The sequence below is a fragment of the Natrix helvetica genome (genome assembly GCF_964273705.1).
Source record: "Natrix helvetica genome assembly, chromosome: 4".
NCBI classification, from domain to species: Eukaryota; Metazoa; Chordata; class Lepidosauria; order Squamata; family Natricidae; genus Natrix; species Natrix helvetica.
Window position 1 is genome coordinate 16989334 of NC_138550.1, and position 23715 is coordinate 17013048.

Here is a 23715-nt window from a genome sequence, read left to right on the forward strand (position 1 = left end):
GCTTTTGACAAGATGGCTCACATCTGAGAAGAGTATGCAATGGGATTCAGTAATGTTCCTTTGCCACTGAGAAGAATAAAGGTTATAGTCAGATGGATTTCACAAGCCATGGATGCTATTAAGTGTGTATTAATTTGTGTCTCTTTTCTTCCATTTAATGTTTATATAAATATGTGTCCAATGAATAAGGTGCTAAAATGACTTTGAAATAATGGGACTAGCTGGGAACCCCAAATGAAATGGACTAGTTAAAGTTAATTTTCTGTAGATTATAATGGCAGCAAGTTTATAAATGAGTTATCAGTTTGTAAATGCCTTGTCGAGAAACAGCTGCTAAGTTAGAGACATTTAAAATGGATTTTAAGATTCTTGAAACATTAGATTGTTTAGTTTAGTTTAGTTTATTAGACTTCTAGACCACCCCCTCTCCCCGAAGGGACTTGGGGCGATGTACAGGTACAAAATTAAAACCATACAATCGATAATAAATATAATTAAAATTGGATTAAACAGACCCCTGTACAAGTTTATAAAAATTAAAACCTAACCTTAAAACCAAACCGTAAAATTTAAAAATACAAACTGAGGTGGGAAAGCTTGAATTAGGCCAAGCCGGCTAGATTAAACAGGTGGGTTTTGAGCTTCTGGCGGAAGGAGCGGAGGTCCGTGGTCGTTCTAATGTCAGGGGGAAGGTCATTCCGGAGGGTCGGGCCCATCACAGAGAAGGCCCTTCCCCTGGGCGTCGCCCACTGGCACAGCCTAGTGGACGGCACCCGGAGGAGTCCCTCTCTGTGTGAGCGAATCAGCCAAAGGGATGTGTGGGGCAGGATATGATCCCGCAAATAACTAAGTCTGTGCCATGGAGCGCTTTGAAGATGATAATCAACACCTTGAAGCGCACCCGAAAAGCCACAGGCAGCCAGTGCAGCCCGCGCAGGAGAGGTGTTACGTGGGAGTATCTAAAGACTCCCGAAACTGCCTGCGCGGCCGCATTCTGAACCAACTGCAGTCTTCGGGTGCATCTCAAGGGGAGCCCCATGTAGAGAGCATTGCAGTAGTCTAGCTGGGACGTCACCAGCACATGGGTGGCTGTGCGAAGGGCGTTCCGGTCCAATAGGGGACGCAGTTGGCGCACCAGGCGAACCTGGTGAAACGCCCCCCTTGCCACGGCTGTCACATGGTCGTCCATTGACAACCGGGCATCTAGGAGGACGCCCAAATTGCGTACCCGATCCACGGGGGCCAGATGATCGCCCCCAATGGCCAGTGATGGAATCAGCTGGTTAAACCGGGGTGCCGGTAGCCACAGCCACTCAGTCTTGGATGGGTTGAGCTTGAGTCTGTTACTTCCCATCCAGATCCGTACGGCTTCCAGACACCGGAACATCACTTTGACGGCATCGTTGGGGTGATTTGGGGTAGAGATGTACAGCTGGGTATCATCCGCGTACAGATGGTAATCTACCCTGAACCCACGAATGATCTCGCCCAGCGGCTTCATATATGCATTGAACAGGAGAGGCGAGAGGACCGACCCTTGTGGCACCCCACAAGTGAGCGGCCTCGAGGTCAACCTCTGCCCCCCTGCCAGTACAAATTGCACTCGGCCAGAGAGGTAGGAGGAGAACCACCGCAAAACGGTGCCCCTCACCCCCAGCCCCTCCAGTCGATGCAATAGGATACCATGGTCGATGGTATCAAAAGCCGCAGGGAGGTCTAATAGGACCAGGATGGAGGAGCAACCCCCATCTCTGGCCCTCCAGAGACCATCCACCAACGCGACCAATGCCGTCTCCGTGCTGTGGCCGGGCCGGAAACCGGACTGGCGTGGGTCCAGATAATCAGTTTCCTCCAAGTGGTGTGGAAACTGTTGTGCCACCACACTCTCAACAACCTTCACTAGAAAGCAAAGGTTGGAGATGGGACGGTAGTTGGCTAACAAAGCTGGGTCCAGGGAAGGCTTCTTGAGGAGGGGCCTCACCACCGCCTCTTTCAGGGCGGCCGGCAAGAACCCCTCACTCAAAGAAGCATTGACTAACTCCTGGAGCCAGCCTCGTGTGACCTCCCAGGATGCCAGTACAAGCCAGGAGGGACACGGGTCCAGTGAACATGTGGTGGCTCGCAGTCACCTACGCAACCTGTCCATATCGTCGGAAGTAACAGAGTCAAACTCCTCCCAGAATGGAACCTCAAGACCCACCTCCAACGTCCCCTCCAGACCACTAGTAGGGACCAACTTGCTTCGAATCTGAGCGATTTTGTCCTGCAGATACTCCCCAAATTCCTCTGCTCTACCCTGCAAAGGGGCTTCCCGCGGCCTCTGTTGAAGGAGGGAGTGGGTTACCCCAAACAGGGCGGCAGGGCAGCAGGGCGGTTATCTGCGGATGCAATAAGAGTGGCACAACACTGATGCTTGGCCACTCTTAACGCCACAAGGTAAGTCCGTAAATGGGTTCTCACCTGTGTTCGGTCAGATTCAGAGCGTGACGTTCTCCATCTGCTCTCTAGGCGTCTCTTGCGGTGCTTCATCACCCTCAGCTCCTCGGTGAACCAAGAGGCCTGGGTGGTTCGCTGCCGCAAGAGAGGCCGCAAAGGCACAACCCGGTCCAAGGCCCCAGTGGCCGCAATGTTCCATGCAGCCACTAGGTCCTCCATCCGGGTGCGGGTCAGGGCTACAGGAAATGGCCCAAGCTCCGTCTAGAACCTATCAGATTGTGAAGAGCTATAAGACTTCATGGTGCATCTATTAGCTTGATATTAGCAGATATACCGTTCTTCGAAATACCAGTTGCTTTTGAGCAACAGAGAGACAATAGCTTACTCTTTGGTTGTTAGGTGAATAACCCAGAGATATATGATTGGTTACTGTGGGAAGAAGAATGAAGGAGAAGATAGATATTTTGACAAGCAAAATTGTTCTTACTCTCTTTCTATCCTGATTTTTGTTCAGAGAAAACTATCTTAGATTGTTTTATCTATCTTAGATAGATTGTTTACATTGTTTGCTGAGATCACCTGATTGTGCAATTGTGCACATCTAAATTTGCTACTGGTATTCTTCTATTTTCCTCTACTCTTTTAGTAAATGAATGTGGCTTTTTTTTCAGATAGTGATTGCTAAAACTTCCATCACAACATGCATAACTGTCACTTGCATAATAAAAAAGTCTTGTTCCAATATTGCCTCTTTCTGGATTGTGAATATCCATTTCTATGCAAAACTGCTGCAAAATATGAGAGGAGAAAATGTGTAAAAGAGCCATGGTGACACAGTGGTTAGAATGCAGTACTGCAGGGAGTTCGATTCTGAGAGGCTCAAGGTTGACTCAGCCTTTCTTCTTTCTGAGGTGGATAAAATGAGGGCCCATTATGCTGACTCTGTAAATTGCTTAGAGTGGGCTGCAAAGCACTGTGAAGCAATATATAAGTCTGTGTGCTGCTGCTATATGTTGGATAGGTGGCAGAGGTGGTAGTCAGCAGGTTCTGACCAGTTCTGGAGAACCAGTAGCAGAAATTTTGAGTTGTTCGGAGAACCGGTAAATACCACCTCTGATTGGCCTCACCCCCATCTATTCTCTGACTCCTGAGTCCCAGCTAATTGGGATGGAATGGGGATTTTGCAGTAACCTTCCCCAGGAGTGGAGAGGGAATGGAGATTTTACAGTATCCTTCCCCTGCCACGACCACCAAGCCACGCCATGCCCACCAAGACATGCCCGTAGAAAAAAATTGAATCCCACCACTGATGGGAAATAATACTCTTCCTTAACTAGCAGTTGTTGCTTCTTTTTATCTGAATAATACCCTGATCAGTCGCATTGATTCTCCGGAATGACAATGATGAGATCTCATCTGGTCTTGGGCTGTACAGTTGTTTGAGAAGCTTTACAATAAAAGCCTGCAGGGATTCCTGGAGGGGGTCAATAGAGAACCTGTTATTTTGTAAAACCACGTCAGCATCTGGGATGAAGTGCACAGGGCTGTACAGTTGTTTGAGAAGCTTTACAATAAAAGCTTTGCAACAGGCCTGTGTTAATACATAGTATTAAAACTGGACATGGGAGTTATCAATGAGTGTTGGGTCACCTTGAAATTAATGAGAATTTATTATTTAGCAGCTGGTGTGGCCAAGGCCACTTTTCACTCATGCGGAAAGTGTTCAAATGTTTCCCTTGAGCTCCTTATTTTCTCTGTTTCTAATTCACAGGCTAGGAAAGTTATTGGAAAACGTTGCTCTCTAGTTGAACGGCCTTTGCTTCTTACCTCTGGTAATACTAGAAATAACTTAAAAAAAAAAGATTTGTAACACAAATTTTTCAAATTTCCCTAAAACAGCTTTGTGACATGTAGGGGGGGTGTTCAAATGGATAGATTTCAACCTTCCAGCCTCCATTGCCCTCGGCTGTTTTGTTATCTTACTACAAAAATATCCCCCCTTTCTCAGTGAGTTGGTAGAGACAGCTCAACCAAGACCTTGAGATGTAGCTTTTTCATGGCAATGTCTCCTTGGTTCTAAGTTGCTTTTCTCCTTGATTAGTTTCCATCCATTATTTGTCTTCCCTTCTGGAGCTTTGGAAAGTAGGTTGATCCCCTTTTCTTTGTGGGAGCCTCTTAGATATTGGAAGATTACTATCACGTCACTTCTAATCCTTCTTTGTATTAGGATTAGACATACCCAATTCCTGCAACCGTTCTTCATATGTTTTAGCCTCCAGTCCTCTAACCATCTTTGTTCCTCTTCTCTGCACTCTTTCCAGAATCTCAACATCTTTTTATAATATGGTGACCAAAATGAATGAAGGCAACCTGGAATGAAGGAGAAACTTCCTAACAGTGAGGACAATTAGTGGAAAAGCTTGCCTTCAGACATTGTGGGTGCTTCATCACTGGAGGTTTTAAAGAAGAAACTGGACAGTCAGTTGTCTGAGATGGTATAGGATCTCCTGTTTGAGCAGGGAGCTGGACTAGAAGACCTCCAAGGTCCCTTCCAGCTCTATTCTTATTCTTATCATTTAGATTGACAAATTTCAATTTTACCTCCCACCCCACCCTAACCATTTTTTGTAGTTGATTTTCATTTTTAGAAATGGTGTAGCTTTTGAGAGCCCCAGAAAATAGGATTGATGAAGTAATGTACCATTACTGCAGGTGCTTAGGTACCAATGTGGGTTACATGTCATTTAGATCCTGACAAGAAAAAATGTTCTACCACAAATTAATATTAGCACCATTTCAGAACTATGCAAGGATGTAGTAGGGTAACCAAAGCCTTCAGAATTAAGGAAAGGCCAGAATACCTAACCTGATGTGATAGAGCATACACTCACAGCTACAAAGAGGAATGATTTTGAGAACTCAGGACTTTCCCAGGAAGAGACCTAGATCAAGAGTCATGTTGTCTCAAGTTGGCTAGAGGAGGGCAGGATAAAAACACATATTGCAAATGTATAATATCTCAGGATATATCCCGTAGCTTACTAAGTTATAGCTTAGTAAACGCCTTTGTAGGACTCACACCAGTGGTGGGATTCAATTTTTTTTTACTACCAGTTCTATGGCCGTGGCTTGGTGGGCATGGCAGGGGAAGGATACTGCAAAATCCCCATTCCCTCCCCATTCCAGGGGAAAGATACTGTAAAATCTCCATCCCAACCCCACTCCAGGGGAAGGATACTGTAAAATCTCCATCCCAACCCCACTCCAGGGGAAGGATACTATAAAATCTCCATTCCCTCCCCACTCCAGGGGAAGAATGTTGTAAAATCTCCATTCTCTCTCCATTCCTGGGGAAGGTTACTGCAAAATCCCCATTCCCTCCCAATCAGCTGGGACTTGGGAGGCAGAGAATAGATGGGGTGGGGCCAGTCAGAGGTGGTATTTACCGGTTCTTCGAACTACTCAAAATTTCTGCTACCGGTTCTCCAGAACTGGTCAGAACCTGCTGAATACCACCTCTGACTCACACGGCTCTATTTTGTAATGGAACTTACTTGCCCAGCCTGTTTTCCATTTATCTTTTTTCTCCCTTTTTCTTAAGATAAGGAATGAACAAATGTCTTTTCTGCTCCATTCTTTTTCTAGGAATGAAATCCAGCTGCTTTCTGCTTCTCAATTGTGTTTAAACTGGGAAATTACTATAATTAATGCCAGAGTTGGGACCCAAAGAGTTTGTCACTCAGTTCAATTTCTTGCCCTCATTTGCTTCTTTTGTCCGTAAACAAAGTAATGTGTTCTATCCTGAGATTTGGACTTCTGAGTTCCGTTCCTCTTTTCCTTTCTTTTCCTAATGTCCATCGTTCTACCAGGAATGACCAAAGTTCCAATGCAATGATCAACAACTGTTCTTCAGGCATCGTGTTTGAGGTCCGTCTTTAGAATTCTTTCAGGTGGGTTGACTACAGACTTTTACCTGTGTTTCTTGGTAATTTCCAGTGGTAAAATTCCAAATCTTTTACTACCGGTTCTGTCGGTGTGGCTTGGTGGGCATGGCAGGGGAAGGATACTGCAAAATCCCCATTCCCTCTGCACTCCTGGGGGAGGGATATTGCAAAATATTCATTCCCACCCCACTCTGGGGCCAACGAGAGGTGGTATTTGCCGGTTCTCTGAACTACTCAAAATTTCTGCTACTGGTTCTCCATAACCTGTCAGAACCTGTTGAATTTCACCCCTGGTAATTTCCCATCCAAGTACCAACCAAGGCCCATCCAGTGTAGCTCTGGTTGGCCAAGATCAACCAGATGCTGCTACTTATCATTTTATTGTATGCATTTAAATATTTTGCACTAGATAAATTACAACAATAGTCAAATTGGTATAATTATCAAGAAAGTCAGGCTGGAAACTGGAAGACTATGAGTTCTAATCCCGTTTTAGGCATGAAGCCAACTGGGAGACCTTGGGCCAACCACTCTCTCTGAGTGCTAAAAGAAGGAAATGGCAAACCACTTCAGAAATCTTGGCAAGAAAACTGTAAGGACTAATCCAGGCAGTTCCCAGGAAAGCACAATAAATAAATTATACATTTATTATTTATCATTGTACACAGATATATAATTTACTCAGTGGAAATGAATATAAAATGTTAGAACAAAAAGCTGTCTGTGCTTACATGAGACAAGTTTATTAATGCTACTTGATAGGACTACAAATTTTGCAAAACCATTAGAGGGCAGGAAAGAGATACATGGAAAACTGTAGTGGTTGTCTGAAAATTTGGAAGCTAGATCTGGTAGTTCTAATGCTTATGCAACAAACCTAAATAAGTGTTAAACTTTGACACAAAGAATCTTTGGAATTTTACAAATAGAAACGTAGTTCTCACATTCAAAATGATTTGAAGAAAGAACAACTCTAGCATGTTTCAGATGAGGGACAAACCATGACTGGTAAATTAACTAGACATTTAAGTTGGTGGTTTAGACATGGTATACAGTTCTTTTTTACAGGGTGTTTATTTCAAGTCATCATTTGTTTGGGCTCTCTAATGCAAATTTGATATAAAAAGCAAAACAAAAAATTGCATGTTGCTAGTCTACACTTTTGCAGCCTGGGAAATGGGCTAAGCACGTGCCAATCCCCTGGCCAAACACTTTTCTTATTTTTCTGTGGTACATTCAGTAGGTCCAACTAGGCCCCTGATGGAGACCAGTGGGCTTCAGAGTAAGCTTGGGATTGTTTCTGAGAGTCTGGCGTGCAGTTTGATTAAAGTCTTAATCCCACTTGAAATAAGATTCTGGAGTGGATCTCATCTGGGTGAACTTTCTTCGTGTGTGGATCTCAGGGAATCCATTGGTTTATAGAGAAACTCTGAATAGGAAATATCAAGAATGCTACTGGATGAAAATGAAGAGTGAAACTAGCCAAACGTGGATAAGGAATTATTTTGTAGCAATTAGTCAGCAGAATGTAGTTATTTTTCTGACCTTAATACTTCTGTTTAAGGTGATGTATTCTATAAATCAGGAGGGAATTGGAGAACATGTGGCAGGGCTGTTGTGAATATTACTTTAGGTACACCAGACATCTCACTGGAAGGCAAAAATCACGAAACTGCATCTCGCTTATTTTGGCTGTGTCATGCAAGGGAATTCACTGGAGAAAGCAGTTATGTTTAGAAGAGTTGGTTATAAATGGAAACCAGGACATCCAAGAAAACAGTGGTTGTATGCTGTCAAAGCTGACACCAGAGCATAGAAAAACTCAAAAAATAGTGCAAGTTCAGAAGATGTGGAGAAACCTGGAACATAGAATCATCAAGATTTAGACTCAACTGAATTGATATCATCATCATCATCATCATCATCATCATCATCATCATCATCATCACTTTAAGTATCCATTACATAAAAGATTGGTTTGCTTGAAGTTAGATTATAGCTGTACAGGTGAAGGTGGCTGAGGTGCAATTTTGCCGGGTCTTCTGAGAAAAGCTTGAACCTGTTAATCCCAATGAAATGGACAGAGTCCTTGAAACTGTGAGCTTAGCCACCTGTGTTTTAGACCCACATATCTCCTGATCAGTTAAGGCTTCCTGTGAGATGTCATGTGATAGTTAATGCTTCTCTGTGGAAGTAAGTAATATCACCTGCTTTTTTTAAAAAAAGGGGCTTATCAAAAGACCAAACGCTCTTTCTGTCCTAATAAAAGTACAAATACTTCAAGCTACATGGCCCCCCTTATTATGAGGCATGATTTTCCTGCAAATAAAAGAATAAGAAAGAGTTGCAGGAGATGGATCCTTAAGCTGCTTGGAGATGGGGCAGAGATCTATTGCTAGAACCCCAAATGTTACTCCTTAGGAGGGAAGTCCTCCGGATTTATTACAATCAAAACAACACTAAAATGCCTTGTTTAGCATTTCATGCTGCAAGAACAGAACTTCAAGTGATCAAAATAATTCCTTGGTGTTTACTGAAAAATGATTCACAATGAAAGTTTATTTACACATTTTTATATGTGGAAGAAAAATTTAGTGCCTTTTCATCTTGAAGGAGAGAGAGAGAAGAAGGAATGGAGCATCGCTATTTTATAACCCATCATTTCATAACTTGTTAATTTTCACTATCAGTTTATGACTCGGTACCTATTCTAAGAAACAGTTTAGTGCAGTGATTAAGGCACTGGGTTATTAACCAAGAGACTGCCAGTTCTACTCCCATCTTAGGCCCAAAACCAGCTGGAAGACCTTGGGCCAGTCACTTTCTCTCAAGCCTAGAAAGGAGGCAATGGCAAACCACAAACCAGAAAAAACTTGCCAAGAAAGCTGCAGGGACTTGTCTGGGCAATGCCTGAGAATCAGGTCAAAATTAAACAAAATAATAATTAAAAAAAATAGCAGCCACCTTAAATGAACAGTTATCTTAATTGGTCCTAAGCTATTTTTGATTGCAATGTAGCAAAGAATGGATATGTTTTTTTGGATAAAGCATTGGAGAACAGCATTCCAGCTAAGAGAACAAGTTCTAAACTCACCATTCTCCCCTGAATGCTTCTTACCTGTATAACATTCTTGTGAGAAACATTTGATTGAGATGGGAGGCTCAGCTTTTATTTACTCAGTAAAGTCTAGATTGAATAATATTCAAATCAAGGTTTCACTAATCTGAGCCAAATACTCCATTATTAAAATCTCTTTGGGTTTGCTTCAGATTCACACATGCGCTTACTCATTTCTTATTAATTCCCAGTTCCTTAAACCAACAAGGGAAAAAAACATACAAGACTTTGCACATATTTTACTTTAAAGGAGATATTTAACCATGCACTGCATTGTTAAAAAGTATAGGCACTCTCATGTTTTTTTCTATGCCCAGAATCTGAAAAGGTACAGGATCACGTACAGTATGTAATGCACCCCAATTTGCAGATGAAGACAGTTGAATGAAACTAGAATGATGCAGAAAAAATAATTTTGCATACTTTCCCCCATTCAATTTCTTAAGGATAATTCATTATTGGTTTTCTCCTCTCCCCACTCTTTCTTCAATTCTTATGCATGGAATGTTTTTTGCGTTTACCTAGTGATAAGTGGCCAAGATTGCACTTGGCATATTTTTTAAAAAAGGGTGGAGCTTATGATTGCTCACCCACCCCCATAATTTCAAAGCCACTGGGTGTTGCTGTGGATTTTCTCATCCAGGAGGCTATTCTAAGATGGGAAAGTATATGCAACCAGGAAAGTTATTCAACAGAAAACATGACAGCATGTCCCATAGTCCATAGTTTCCAATATAAACTTAGCTTGACAACCACACCAAGAAAATCCCAAAGACATCCTCAAGTAGCAAAGCAAAAGAAACTCTCAAGGACCTCAAAACAAAACGTATAAATTAAAACCCAGAAGTCTTCCCCCCCCAAAAAAGGAACAGAAATTTCTGAGCAATTCCATGGCATATTTCAGAACACTATTAACCAAAATTCTTGTGTGACATTCCCCATTAACGCTCCTTTCTGAATGGTATCATTTATTTAACAAGTAGAATCCTTTTTTTTTAAACACTATGACCTTCCCTTCAACCCATCAATTTCGACCTGGTGTTATTCTCATTTTCTTTCTCCATTTTGCTTTCTGTTTGCAACATCAGTAAGTGCAGAGCCAGGATTATTCCTCCTTTCTTCTGTATCTTTCAAAATTAAAGAAGACTAGGGCATTCGCAAGAAACCTCAGAATAATGACAGCTGACCACAAGTATTTGGTTCTGCACACAAATACATTTTTTTTGAGAAAAACTTGTTGGCTATGCTAGTTTAACAAGCTGTCTCTTCTTGTTTCTGTCTCAAAGAGAATTGCATGAGGCTAACATAGCTACGGTCTGTGAAAGAATCTTTTTTTCCCCTCAAAACACTGGGCTATGTGACTTGCCGGATAATTGTTTTTTTCTTTACAGGAAAGGAATGGCTGAACAACAAAGTACGAAAGCATGCACTATTTGTTAAAGAAAGAAATGCAGGTGGGTTATTAGAACATAGCTTGGTTTTGAAAAGAACTTGTGCTGTTGCATTTTGCATCTGTTGTGGATTCTGAATAGTCTTCAAGGGAAGACCCCCCCCCCAACAACACATTGCAAAAATCCAACCAGGAGGTAATGAAGACAACAAAGAATTGAAGCAAGCCCCTTTGAACCAGAAATGGGCACAGTTGGTACAGCAGTATGAGGTACCACCTATCCACTACAGCCCCCCTACTTCTCTAGCAGGATCGTGGGTCCAGGAGAAACCCCAAATTGTCCATTGGTTCTGAGTGGGGAATGCAGGTGGAAAATTCCCAGATCCAGAATTGGGAGGCAGAGAGAGGTGGGGAAGTCCACAATCATTGTTGTCACTGGGTTTAAGTTATAGCCAGTTCCTTCCCATTCAACTCCCCCCACTCCAAAAAAATATGGTCACTTAGGAAGAATGGGGGCAGCCCAAGGGTGGGATTCTACCAGTTCAGATTGTTGCAGAAAGTGACAGGCTTTAAACTTCTCAGGATACAGGAATAGTTTATTTGGCAGCCAGGTTCAGAAAGTTAGCACATGGCTAACATTGCAAACCTTCATTATCAAAGCACGCATTCTTATACATTCTCAAAGACAGCGTAACACGGAAACACTTAACTAATTTCTTATTGGTTACCTTGAGGAAAAAGCCTTATAAGGAGATGGGGGTCTTACTTCTCCTTTTGTTACAGGTATGGACTACGTGTCATTAACGAACTTTATTTGAACCTTATGGTTTTGGACTTTTGACATAGGGACGTTTGCTGGAACATGTTGTGGTTGAAGGCTGATGACATTTCCCTGTCCCTTTAAGCAAGCTTCTAGCTGTCCCTTTTATGCCACGTCTTCATTCTTATATTTTATTCTACTTTAAGATGGTTTGGACGAACCAGTAGCTCCGACAATCAGCTGGGAGTGAACCAGTTCACTCTGATGATCCAGTGAGCCTGCCTGCCCGCCTCTGTGCTATACCGACCTTTATCTCCTCAGCTGAGTTGCCCTCTGCCGCGCCTCAGCTGTTTTCCTCCCCAGCAGTAACGAGGAAAGTTAGTTTTCTTAAAACTGTGCATGCGCGCGAAGCACCCGTGCAGCAAATTGGTTGTTAAAGCAGTAGGATCCCACCCCCCGGGGGTAGCCTTGCTTGGTTGATCCTGGGCAGAGATATACAACAGCATCAGCAGCATATTTTACATTTTGCTGACAAAATTGGCAGTGAGTTTTAATGCACAGCACGAGGCAGTTTGGGTTGCATCGTGAGGGCAGATATTGAACCATGAAATCAATTAGGTCTTTGCTCAGTCCTAATGACCTAACGCTGCCATTGGGTGCCCTCCGCACCAATCTCCAAGCACAATTTATTTTCAGAAAACGTGTATTTAAATCTATTGAAAGTGTTACCGATAGTAGAGAATAATTTTTAGCTTAGGGTTGAACTGTGGAGTCCTCCGGGCTCCCTATGTTTGGTTGTTTTCTTGCAGACGTTTCATTATCTAATTGGGTAATGAAAGGTCTGCAAAAAAAAAAAAAACCCCAACCAAGTTCAGAGAGCACCAGGGGTGGGTTCCTGCCAGTTCTAACCTCTTCTATAGAAGAGGTTCCACAAATCTACTGTGCCATTTAGAACTGGTTCCAGCTCCCTCCCCCTGCCCATCCGCACCACGCTTGCCCCGCCCACCACTCACTGATTGGCTGGCTCACCAATCGCCCCGCCTGCCTCTAAGAATCCTATCTAAACCTTAAAGACTTACAGCTGTCAAGTTTGAATACCACTGGGTTTTTTTTCTAAAGGCTTAGGGGTGCAAGGGTCTTGTAACTTGACAGCTTTAAGACTTGCACACTTCAAAGGCCAGAGTTTCTGAGCCAACATTTTGGTTGCTAAGCATGAGCGTTGTTAAGTGAGTTTCACCACATTTTACAAGTTGGCCACGCCCACCCACTCACATGACTGCCAAGCCACTCCCACCTAGTCACATGGCTGGCAAACCACAAAGCAGGTCACACCTACAGAAGAGGTTCTAAAAAAATTTGAAACCCACCACTGGAGAGCACCAAGGGTACCACCTCATCACGTGTATTACATAGCGAACTGACTTCCTAGTCCACTGATACTCATTTTCACCTGTTTCTACTCCCGTTTACAATTTATTTCCTCCTTCTTGACAAAAGCATCTTTTCAAAATCGGATGCCTATTTGATATACATATCCATTAGAGCTATTTAGAGCCTCTGTGTGTGACAGGCAGGGAATATCTGTGTGCAAGTGAAAAAAAAGCAGAAAATCCTAGATTTCTGCAGCATTATGCCTTAAATGCAGCTGGAGATCTTTTCTATCTAATGTGCCTTGGTACAGCCAAGCAAACATTAAAGAGGATTTGGGATTTCAACATAAAAAATTGTGGATTGAACTTAAAAAAGGGTAATGCTCTTTGGGTCCTTGACTATTTTATAACATTTTTCAGAATTTATAGGGATGTGATCCACTATCTAATAACTCCCCGTTTTAGTTGCAATGTGTTTTGGCTACCTTTTTGTTTTTTAATACTAGCAAATCTTTGCTCTCCAAAAACTAAGTATGTCTCTTTCCCCAGAGTTTGCAGAGCAGAACTGATGTTTGGCTTTAATTATTTAACTGGTCATTTGTGAGAAGCACTTTCCACTGTCACAAACCATCAGTTTAGAACAGGCTTCCTGATTCTAGATAAATTGGATTACAACTTCTTACATCTGCCTCATTGTTAGGGATTATGGGAATACTATTTTGAAGGAATACTTGTCAGGCCTGCAGCCATCTTTTCTTTTGGGTCTTTGGCCTGCCACACTTTCTGTTATTCTGCTATGCATTTTCTATTGTGGGAAAATGGGAGGGGGGATTGCAGGATTGCATAACAAAATTCTTTCTAGAAAGCCAAGGACATCCTTTGTCTCTGTACCTTTGTACCTGACCGGAATTGGATGGGTGGACCTGCCAGTATGCTAGTGGGAGATTGGACCATGTGATGGACTTGTGGATGTGGGGGCAAGGTCTTGAACTTTCAACTGGCTGGGGAAAACCATTAAGCTTTTAGATTCGGGTTTAAGAGAGCCAACATGACTCTCTTAAGAGAGCCAACATGACTCTCTTAAGAGAGCCAACATGGCTCTCTTAATAAATTGGAACTTTGAGCAATACTTTGCCTTGGACTCTGATTTACTTTTGGATGCTATTTGGAAGCCTGACAGTACTATTTTGAAGGCATTTACCCATGAGGATATCACCCTTCAGATTTGGTTGAGAATGAATAATTTGTTGGGCCAAGGAGAGAAGATGCTGAGCAAAGTTTGTTGTGGTTTGATGTCTAGAGGGAGGGAGTCTTTATGCTAAGCATATTTGCTATGAAGAGGGGGCAGTAAGACTTCTTTAATATGTATTGTGCTCTTAGAACATGGGTGTCAAACTTGATTTCATTGAGGGCTGCATCAGGGGTGGGGGGCGCTGGCTGGGTGGGTGTAGCCAGCTCTATGTCACTCATTGAGGCTCCGTTTTTGGCTATGACAGTCTCCTACAGCCCTCTGCCAGTGAAAACGGCACTAAAGGAGGCTCTATTTTAGGTCCTGAGCTCCATTTTCACTGGCAGAACAGTGGGGCAATTCAGCCGGTTCTATCCGGTTGGGGCGAACCAGTAGCGGTGGTGGTGGGAGGCTCCGTCCACCCACCCAGACATCATCATGTTCCATTTTTGATGCTCTGCTAATGCTCACATTTGCGAACCAGTAGCGAAGGTAAGTTGATTTCACCCCTGTGGCAGAGGCACCATAGGTGGGTGGTTCACTGTTTAAGGGTGGGCCCGCAGGCCAGATCTAACCCCCCTGTGGGCTGAATTTGGCCCATGGGCCCTGAGTTTGATACCCCTATCTTAGAATATACTAAAAAAGAATGTATAGAAGGATTTAATTTGGAGCAAGCCTTGGTTGCAATGTGTATTTACCCCATTTCAGAGCATTAACTTCCTATTCTTTAATGTTACCATCACACCAGGTACCAATCATGTACTGTAGGATCAAAGGAAGAAATTCATGACTGGAGATGATGGGTTTCATTTTCTTTCTGGATTTCCCAGAAAAATATTGTCAGCAGGATTAATGAAAATAAATTCTATAAGGGTGGAAAGGGACCATGTTTTGGAGACAGGGGTATCAAACTCAATTTCATTGAGGGCTACATCAGGGTTGTGTTTGACCTCTGGGAGGCTGAGGAGAATGGCCAGGTTGATGTCAGTCATAGAGGCTCTGTTTTCAGCCATGACGGCCTCCTGCAGCCTTCTGCCAGTGAAAACAGAGCTCGGGAAGGCCATATGTGGCCTGCCCTAGCTCCATTTTTGATCCTGACAGTTTCCTGCAGCCCTTCGCCAGTAAAAACAGAGTTCAGGGAGGCCGTGTGTGTGTGTGTGTGTGTGTGTGTGTGTGTGTGTCTGTGTGTGTGTTATAGCATAACTCTGGAACACTTCAAGCAATTTCAACCAAACTTGGTACATAGATGACTTGCTCTCTGGAAAATAATACTGTGGAAGTAAGACACCCCTAACACCCTTTGGGGTGTGTGTTCTGTTTAGATATAGCTTATTGTGCCTTAAAATGACTTCAGCTGTACTGCGGTAAATGGCTTCTACTGTACAGTGCAGTGGAGATACCATGGTTATGGCTTCACAGGACTCCACAAGGGGCTCGCTCTGGTAAAGGGGAAAATCCAACATTAGAAAGTATGCTTGGTCCGGACATTTCCCCCCTAGAAATAAATACCCAGGCAACCCAGCATGCTGCCTGGGGAATTCTGGGAATTGAAGTCCCAAAGTTATAAAACAATGTTCTAGAGGAAAAACACAAATCAAAATCAATAATAAACAACACAAAAATTCTGCTATTTCTCCAAAATTCATCTTCCAGTATATAAAAGAAGCAAATTTGGCCTAACTGGTGGATTTCTTAAGACAATAAACCTCTGCCTGAAGATTTCTACATCTTGGGGTTAATCCAGCTACGCATAATGTTTTAAAGAGAATACATTTTCCTGAATAAGATTTGCTAGTACAGCGTTACAGCATAATTCACAAAGCCCAGATTCTGGAAATAATAAATATAGTAAATTAAAATTCATTAATATATTATTATATTGAGTTTTCACATTAAATCCAACTAGCTTTTATAAATTAGCAAAAGGGCCATAAAAATAAAACAAACTAATTCTACACATTTATTAAGCTATTTCTAAATTATTGCCTGTTGTTTCTAATGCCTTTGGGGCTTGTGGAACAAAGTCAAAATGAATATGCTTTATTAGCCAGAACACAGGGAGAGGAGAAAGAAGGGGGAAATGATAGATCTTGACATGAACTAGAAGGTTATGAAGAATATTTATAATGAAGAGAAGCCTAATTTATAGTCTTTTTAATAGGATATCAGTGTTTGTCGAGGGACTAAGGAAATTTGGAAAGTTGATACTTCATAAGGGATCTCCTTCATTTGAAAATCTAGTTTTATATCCAAAGCAACCTTAGTTGTTTGGTGAATGAACCTTGGGGATTGAAGAGTAGGGATGCAACTCAGTTATTCCTCATTTTAGCTGTTCTAAGGATAATTATTTTGAATCATATGGCTGGGTTGGATTAAGGATAGATAGTTTTAGATGACTCTGATCCAGAGGTGATATTCAGCCGGTTCGGACCGGTTTGCCTGAACTGGTAGCAGAAATCGCAGGTGGGCCCACCCACCTGCCCCAGCTGTATGCTTGGAGGCAGATTTTTGAGTCCGGGCACATGAAGGTGCATATGTGAGCAAAGCACATGCATGGAAGGCCAGGTGAAAGTGCAGAAGGGTGCATGTGCCTGCAAAGCGAGCGGACATGCATGGGGCGAAACGGTGGTAACAAAATGTGAAACCCACTCTGATCCTACTTAGAAGGTCAATCCCAAAAGATGGTGCTATTTGGACTAAGCTATTGCTCTATATAGATCATTATTTTAGTCATTGCAGAATGAAGGCCTTCCAATACAGTCCTGAGCTTCTTCTTTTTTTTTCTTTTTTTCTTTTTTTTGCCAATTGGGCCAACAATACTTGCTGATGTCATCAATCCATCTTGTTTCAGGTCTGTTTTGTGGACTTTTTAAAAATCAAATGGCATCCATTTTATGACTGCTTTGGTCCACCTGCCATCAATTCTTATTGCTATGTGACCAGCCCATTTCCATTTCCATTCTTTTACTCCCTTGATGATATTGTGTGTATGTGTGCGTGCGCACACGCACACACACCTGTAAAGACTTAAGCAGTACTATACCCATCTTTTGACAGGAAGCCACACTCCTTACTAGCACTGATGATGTTCATTGAGTAATGGAATGTCTGCAAGCTCAGATCGCACTAAGGATCTCACATCTTTGGATTCATATGGGGAAATTTGGGTAGTAGAAGTGGGATTGCAGTATTCCTAAATACTGCATGATTGGGGATCTTTCTAAATTCACTGTTACCTATAGTGGATGATTTAAAAGTAAGTGTTAAACATAGAATTCCTATAATCCCTGTTTAAACTTTAGTGTTAGAAAATTGGCTATGGTCAAGGGGATGGGAGTGTTTGCCCTTAGTACAGTCCCCATATGCCAGCTCCTGAGAACCTAGCACTTCTATAGCATATAAATGCAAGTAAATCAATAGTATTAATAGTAAAACAATATGGTATTGTCAAAATTGTTTTCATATTTTATTTAAGAGGGCAGTTTGGAAGCCACATTGTCACTTGTGCCCCCAACTCTTTTCTCATAATCATAAAATCATAGGGTTGGATAGGATTTTGGAGGTCCTCCAGTCCAACTTTCTGCCCAAGATAGGAGTCCTTATTTTTACCAGTGGTGGGTTCCTATTGGTTCGGATTGGTTCGGCTGAACCGGCAGTGGTTTGGCAGCCTAGGTCACTGGAACCGGCAGTGACTCAGGCCTGCAATGCCCCCGAACCAGTTTTCCAGCACCTATGGCGCTGCCATCTTGTTTTTTCAGTTCTGCGCTCATGCACAGAACAGTTTTAATTGCAGTGCGTATGCAAGCGCAATAGCGCCTGCTGGAACCCACCCCTGATTTTTACCCGGGATAAATAGCTGTCCAACCTTTTCTTCAAAATCCCCAGAGTTTCTTTCAAATGGAATTTATATCAAGGAGTCCGATCATTTTGAGACTGGACACCCTGAAGCAGAACTGCAAGCTCTAAAATAGGTTCAACAAACTTGAACCCACATATGATTATGATCTGGTCCTACCCATTTGTCATTTTTCTCTTTTCAGCTTTTACCTTTAAAAAAAATGCTTTGAGCCATTCCAGCCTCGGAAAGAGGCTGTTCTCTGTGCTCATTTCCAAGTTCCCTTCCTCTGACTTCCCTTTAGCTGCTTTATGTATAACTTTTGATAGTTTGGTGTCCAAGCTGGAGGTCATATTGAGCTGCTTGGTGAAATTTCAACAATTGCTTGAGGCAAAGATGTTGTACGGTCACAGGATGCTTGGCCCTCTCTGCCTTGATTCAGAACTGCTGCCCTAAAGCGATCTATGCCCAATCAATAGCAAGATATTGTTTGTTTTACAAAAGGCTTACTTTTGCAGGTAGTTGGATAAGGGAAAATATATACTGTCGTTTTGCTTTACTTTTCTTCAAGAGAATCTATTTTGACAGACTATTTGTCATGACAATTCAATTCACAGATTTTCTGGATAAACATTTAAACTGAACAGCGGGGACAGATAATTAATTGATACAGAACATTTCTGTCCCCAGCAATCTAAATGTCATAGGGTTATCAGTGCATGTAACATAGATGTTTGTGCAGGTAAGATTATCACTCCTGCTGTCAAGCAAAACCAAGCATTTAATAGTGAGTGCCATACCATGTGCATACACCATGTGCGTATAAATCCAATAAAACAAAACAAACAAACAAGCATGAATCATATAAGTGGCAAGAAAATAGGGGCAGTCAGGCATAACACAGGTTATGTAGACAGTAAACACAGGGTCAATCAAAATGGACTCAAATGTCTATACACCAACGCACAGAGTAGGAGGAATAAACAGGGTGAATTAGAAATTCAAGTAAATGAGGGCAGATATGATATTGTTGACATTACAGAAACTTGGCGGGTTGAAACCAACAAATGGAACATACAGCTAGAAGTATTTAAATTATTTAAAAGAAATAGACCAAATAAAAGAGGAGGTTGAGTTGCACTATATATAAGGAATAACTACAACTCTACAGAAATAGAGCACAACAATGATGAGAACTATCTTGAATGCATTTGGGTCAATATTAAATGTTGGGGGGGGGGTGACATTGCCATAGATCTATACTACAGTCCACCCAACCAACCAAGCAGAGGAAGTAGATGAACTTTTTGCTAGTCAGCTAACTAAGGTATGTAGGAAGCACACCACAATAGTAATGGGGGATTTTAACTACCCTGACATCAACTGGGAAACAAACTCTGCACCAAGTGGAAGATCCAACAGGTTCCTAACTCACCTGTTCCGACTAGCTGGCCTGGCATGATTATAAATGTTACATCTATGAACTCCTGGTAGTATTTTCTCATCTGGTTATTTTAAGGGTAATGTTTTAGTTTTAATTGTTTTTAGGGCTTTTAGCCTCATATTTATTCTTCTGTACAGGACTCTTAATTTTAACCTCCTCGACATACATACACATATTTATAGTTCTATTTATATTTGTATTTTATCTGTGATTTATTGTGGACTGTACACCACCCCGAGTCCCTTTTGGGGAGAGGGGGCGGTTTAGAAATGTGAATAAATAAATAAATAAATAAATAAATCCAACAGGTTCCTAACGAACCTAGCAGACAACTTTGTTTCCCAAAAAGTAGAGAAGGAAACAAGGGGATCAGCCATATTGGACTTAATTCTTACTAACCGAAAGGAAATGATAGAAGGTGTTGAAGCCATAGGAATCCTGGGGGCAAGTGACCATGCAATATTGGAATTCAACATTATGCAAACACAAGTAGTACAACATAGTCAAACTAGAGTCTTGGACTTTAAGAGAGCTAATTTCAATAAACTTAGAGAGAGCTTGGGAAGAATTCCATGGATGACAATCCTCAAGGGGAAAACAACTCAAGAAGCTTGGGAAATTTTGAAAAATGAGATTACAAAAGCTCAGTCTAGCACAATACCAATGAAGAAGAAAAATAACAGCTCCCAAAAGAAACCAGCATGGCTGCATGAAGAACTCTCTGACAAATTTAAAAGAAATAGACCAAATAAATTTAAAAGAAATAGACCAAATAAAGGAGGAGGTGGAGTTGCACTATATATAAGAAATAACTACGTCTCTACAGAAATAGAGCACAACAATGATGATAACTATCTTGAATGCATTTGGGTCAATATTAAAGGTTGGGGGAAATGACATTGCCATAGGTCTATACTACAGGCCACCCAACCAAGCAGAGGAAGTAGATGAACGTTTTGCTAGTCAGCTAACTAAGGTATGTAGGAAGCACACCACAATAGTAATGGGAGATTTTAACTACCCTGACATCAACTGGGAAACAAACTCTGCACCAAGTGGAAGATCCAACAGGTTCCTAACGAACCTAGCAGACAACTTTGTTTCCCAAAAAGTAGAGAAGGAAACAAGGGGATCAGCCATATTGGACTTAATTCTCACTAAGCGAAAGGAAATGATAGAAGGTGTTGAAGCCATAGGAACCCTGGGGGCAAGTGACCATGCAATATTGGAATTCAACATTATGCAAACACAAGTAGTACAACATAGTCAAACTAGAGTCTTGGACTTTAAGAGAGCTAATTTCAATAAACTTAGAGAGAGCTTGGGAAGAATTCCATCCTCAAGGGGAAAACAACTCAAGAAGCTTGGGAAATTTTGAAAAATGAGATTACAAAAGCTCAGTCTAGCACAATACCAATGAAGAAGAAAAATAACAGCTCCCAAAAAAACCCAGCATGGCTGCATAAAGAACTCTCTGACAAATTGAAAGACAAAAAAAGATAAGTATAAAAAGTGAAAAGAGGGGACATAACTAAGGCAGAATATCAGCAAATACCCCAAGCCTGTAATGATGAAGTAAGGAAAGCTAAGGCTCATAATGAAGAAAGGCTTGCCACAAAAGTAAAAAACAACAAAAAAAGCTTCTTCCAACATGTTAAAAACAAGAAAAAGATTAAGGAAACAATTGGTCCATTGCTGGGAGAAAGTGGCAAGAAGGTGACAGCAACAGGGAGAAAGCAGAAGTATTTAACTTGTTTTTTGCATCTGTCTTTACACAAAGGGATAAAACAGTCCAACCTATCAAAAACAGCACCACAAAAATCAGATTAGGAACACAAATTGAAATAGGGAAGAAAATGGTGAGCACCTGTCTACCCTAGACGAGTACAAATCACCAGGACCGGACAGATTACACTCCAGGGTTCTGAAGGAACTGGCAGACGAGATCTCCGAACCACTGAACTTTATCTTTCAGAGATCCTGGCGCACCGGGAAACTGCCAGAGGACTGGAAAAGAGCTGATGTGGTTCCCATCTTCAAAAAAGGAAAAATAGATCCAGGAAACTAGAGACCTCTCAGCCTGACCTCAATACCAGGAAAGATTCTGGAAAAGATAATCAAGCAACAAATTAGTGAACACCTAGAAGTGAATAAAGTAATAGCCAAAAGCCAACATGGGTTTGTCAAAACAGATCATGCCAGACTAATGTTATTGCATTTTTTGACAAAGTGACAAAATTAGTGGACCAGAGGAATGCTGTCGATATAGTTTACTTGGACTTCAGTAAAGCATTTGATAAGGTAGACCATAACCCACTACTAGATAAAGTAGAAGATTGTGGGTTGGACAGCATCACCACCAGATGGATTTGTAACTGGCTGACCAACCACACTCAATGTGTAGTTCTCAATGGAACTGCATCTACATGGAGGGAAGTATGCAGTGGAGTACCCCAAGGCTCTGTTTTAGGTGCAGTACTCTTCAACATCTTCATCAATGATTTGGATGAGGGAATAAATGGAGAACTCATCAAATTTTCAGATGACACCAAGCTGGCAGGAATAGCCAACACTCCAGAAGACAGGCTTAAGATACAGAAGGATCTTGACCAACTTGAACATTGGGCACTATCTAATAAAATGAAATTCAATGGTGAAAAGAGTAAGGTTCTACATTTAGGCAAGAAAAACAAACTACACAGGTACGTATAGGTGGTAACTTGCTCAATAGTAGTAACTGTGAGAGGGATCTTGGAGTCCTAGTGCAGCTGCCCAAAAAGCCAACACAGTTCTAGGCTGCATCAACAGAGGGATAGAATCAAGATCACGTGAAGTGTTAATACCACTTTATAATGCCTTGGTAAGGCCACACTTGGAATACTGCATTCAGTTTTGGTCACCACGATGTAGAAAAGATGTGGAGACTCTAGAAAGAGTGCAGAGAAGAGCAACAAAGATGATTAGGGGACTGGAGACTAAAACATATGAAGAACGATTGCAGGAACTGGGTATGTCTAGTTTAGTGAAAAGAAGGACTAGGGGAGACATGATAGCAGTGTTCCAATAGCTCAATGGCTGCCACAAAGAAGAGGGAGTAAAACTATTCTCTAAGGCACCTGAGGGTAGAACAAGAAGCAATGGGTGGAAACTGATCAAGGAGAGAAGCAACTTACAACTGAGGAGAAATTTCCTGACAGTTAGAACAATTAATCAGTGCAACAGCTTGCCTCCAGAAGTTGTGAATGTCCCAACACTGGAAGTCTTTAAGAAGTTGTTGGATAGCCATTTGTCTGAAATGGTATAGGGTTTCCTGCCTAGGCAGGGGGTTGGACTAGAAGACCTCCAAGGTCCCTTCCAACTCTGCTGTTGTATTGTATTGTATTATGTATAAAGCAGTGACAAAACACTTGCATTTAACTTTTATTAAGAAAAATAAATTACTCTGGAAGGTAGCTCAGAAATACTTTGGAAAGAAAACATCAATCATGATCTCATTCAAAGGAAGAGAGAAATGAGATGGGAGCACAGCAGCAAGATACTGTAGAGAGCAGGAAAACCCAGAGTTTCAAAAGGACTTTGCCAGAATTTTGTTATTCAACTTGGTTCCTAGGTCAAATTAAGAGTTGTAAAAAAGGTTATTGTTGTTGTGAGTTGCAAAGTCATGTCTGACCCATTGTGACCCCATGGACAACATTCTTCCAGGCCTTCCTGTCCTCTTCCATCCTCTGGAGTCCATTTAAGCTCACGACAACTGCTTCAGTGACTCCATCCAGCCATTTCATTCTCTGTTGTCCCCTTCTTCTTTTGCCAAATCTTTCCCAGCATGAGGCTCTTCTCCAGCGAGTCCTTCCTTCTCATTAGGCAGCCAAAGTATTTGAGTTTCACCCTCAGGATCTGGCCTTCTAAAGAGCAGTCAGGTTTGATCTCCTCTAGGATTGACTGGTTTGATCGCAGTCTGTTAAAGTTCAGTGTTTAAATAGGAAAATAGCATGCTACACCATTAAAAGCTGAATCGTTATTTTTTATTTCTAATAATGCTCTGGCAAATCACACCACATCTTGAGGGCAACATTTAAAAGTAACAATGGTGTTGTGCACTGGTGTAGAGCACTGTAAAGTACAACATAACTCCCTGCCTAGAACAAATGCAAAATAAACTGGAGAAAATGAAGATTCTCGGTCATTCAAGT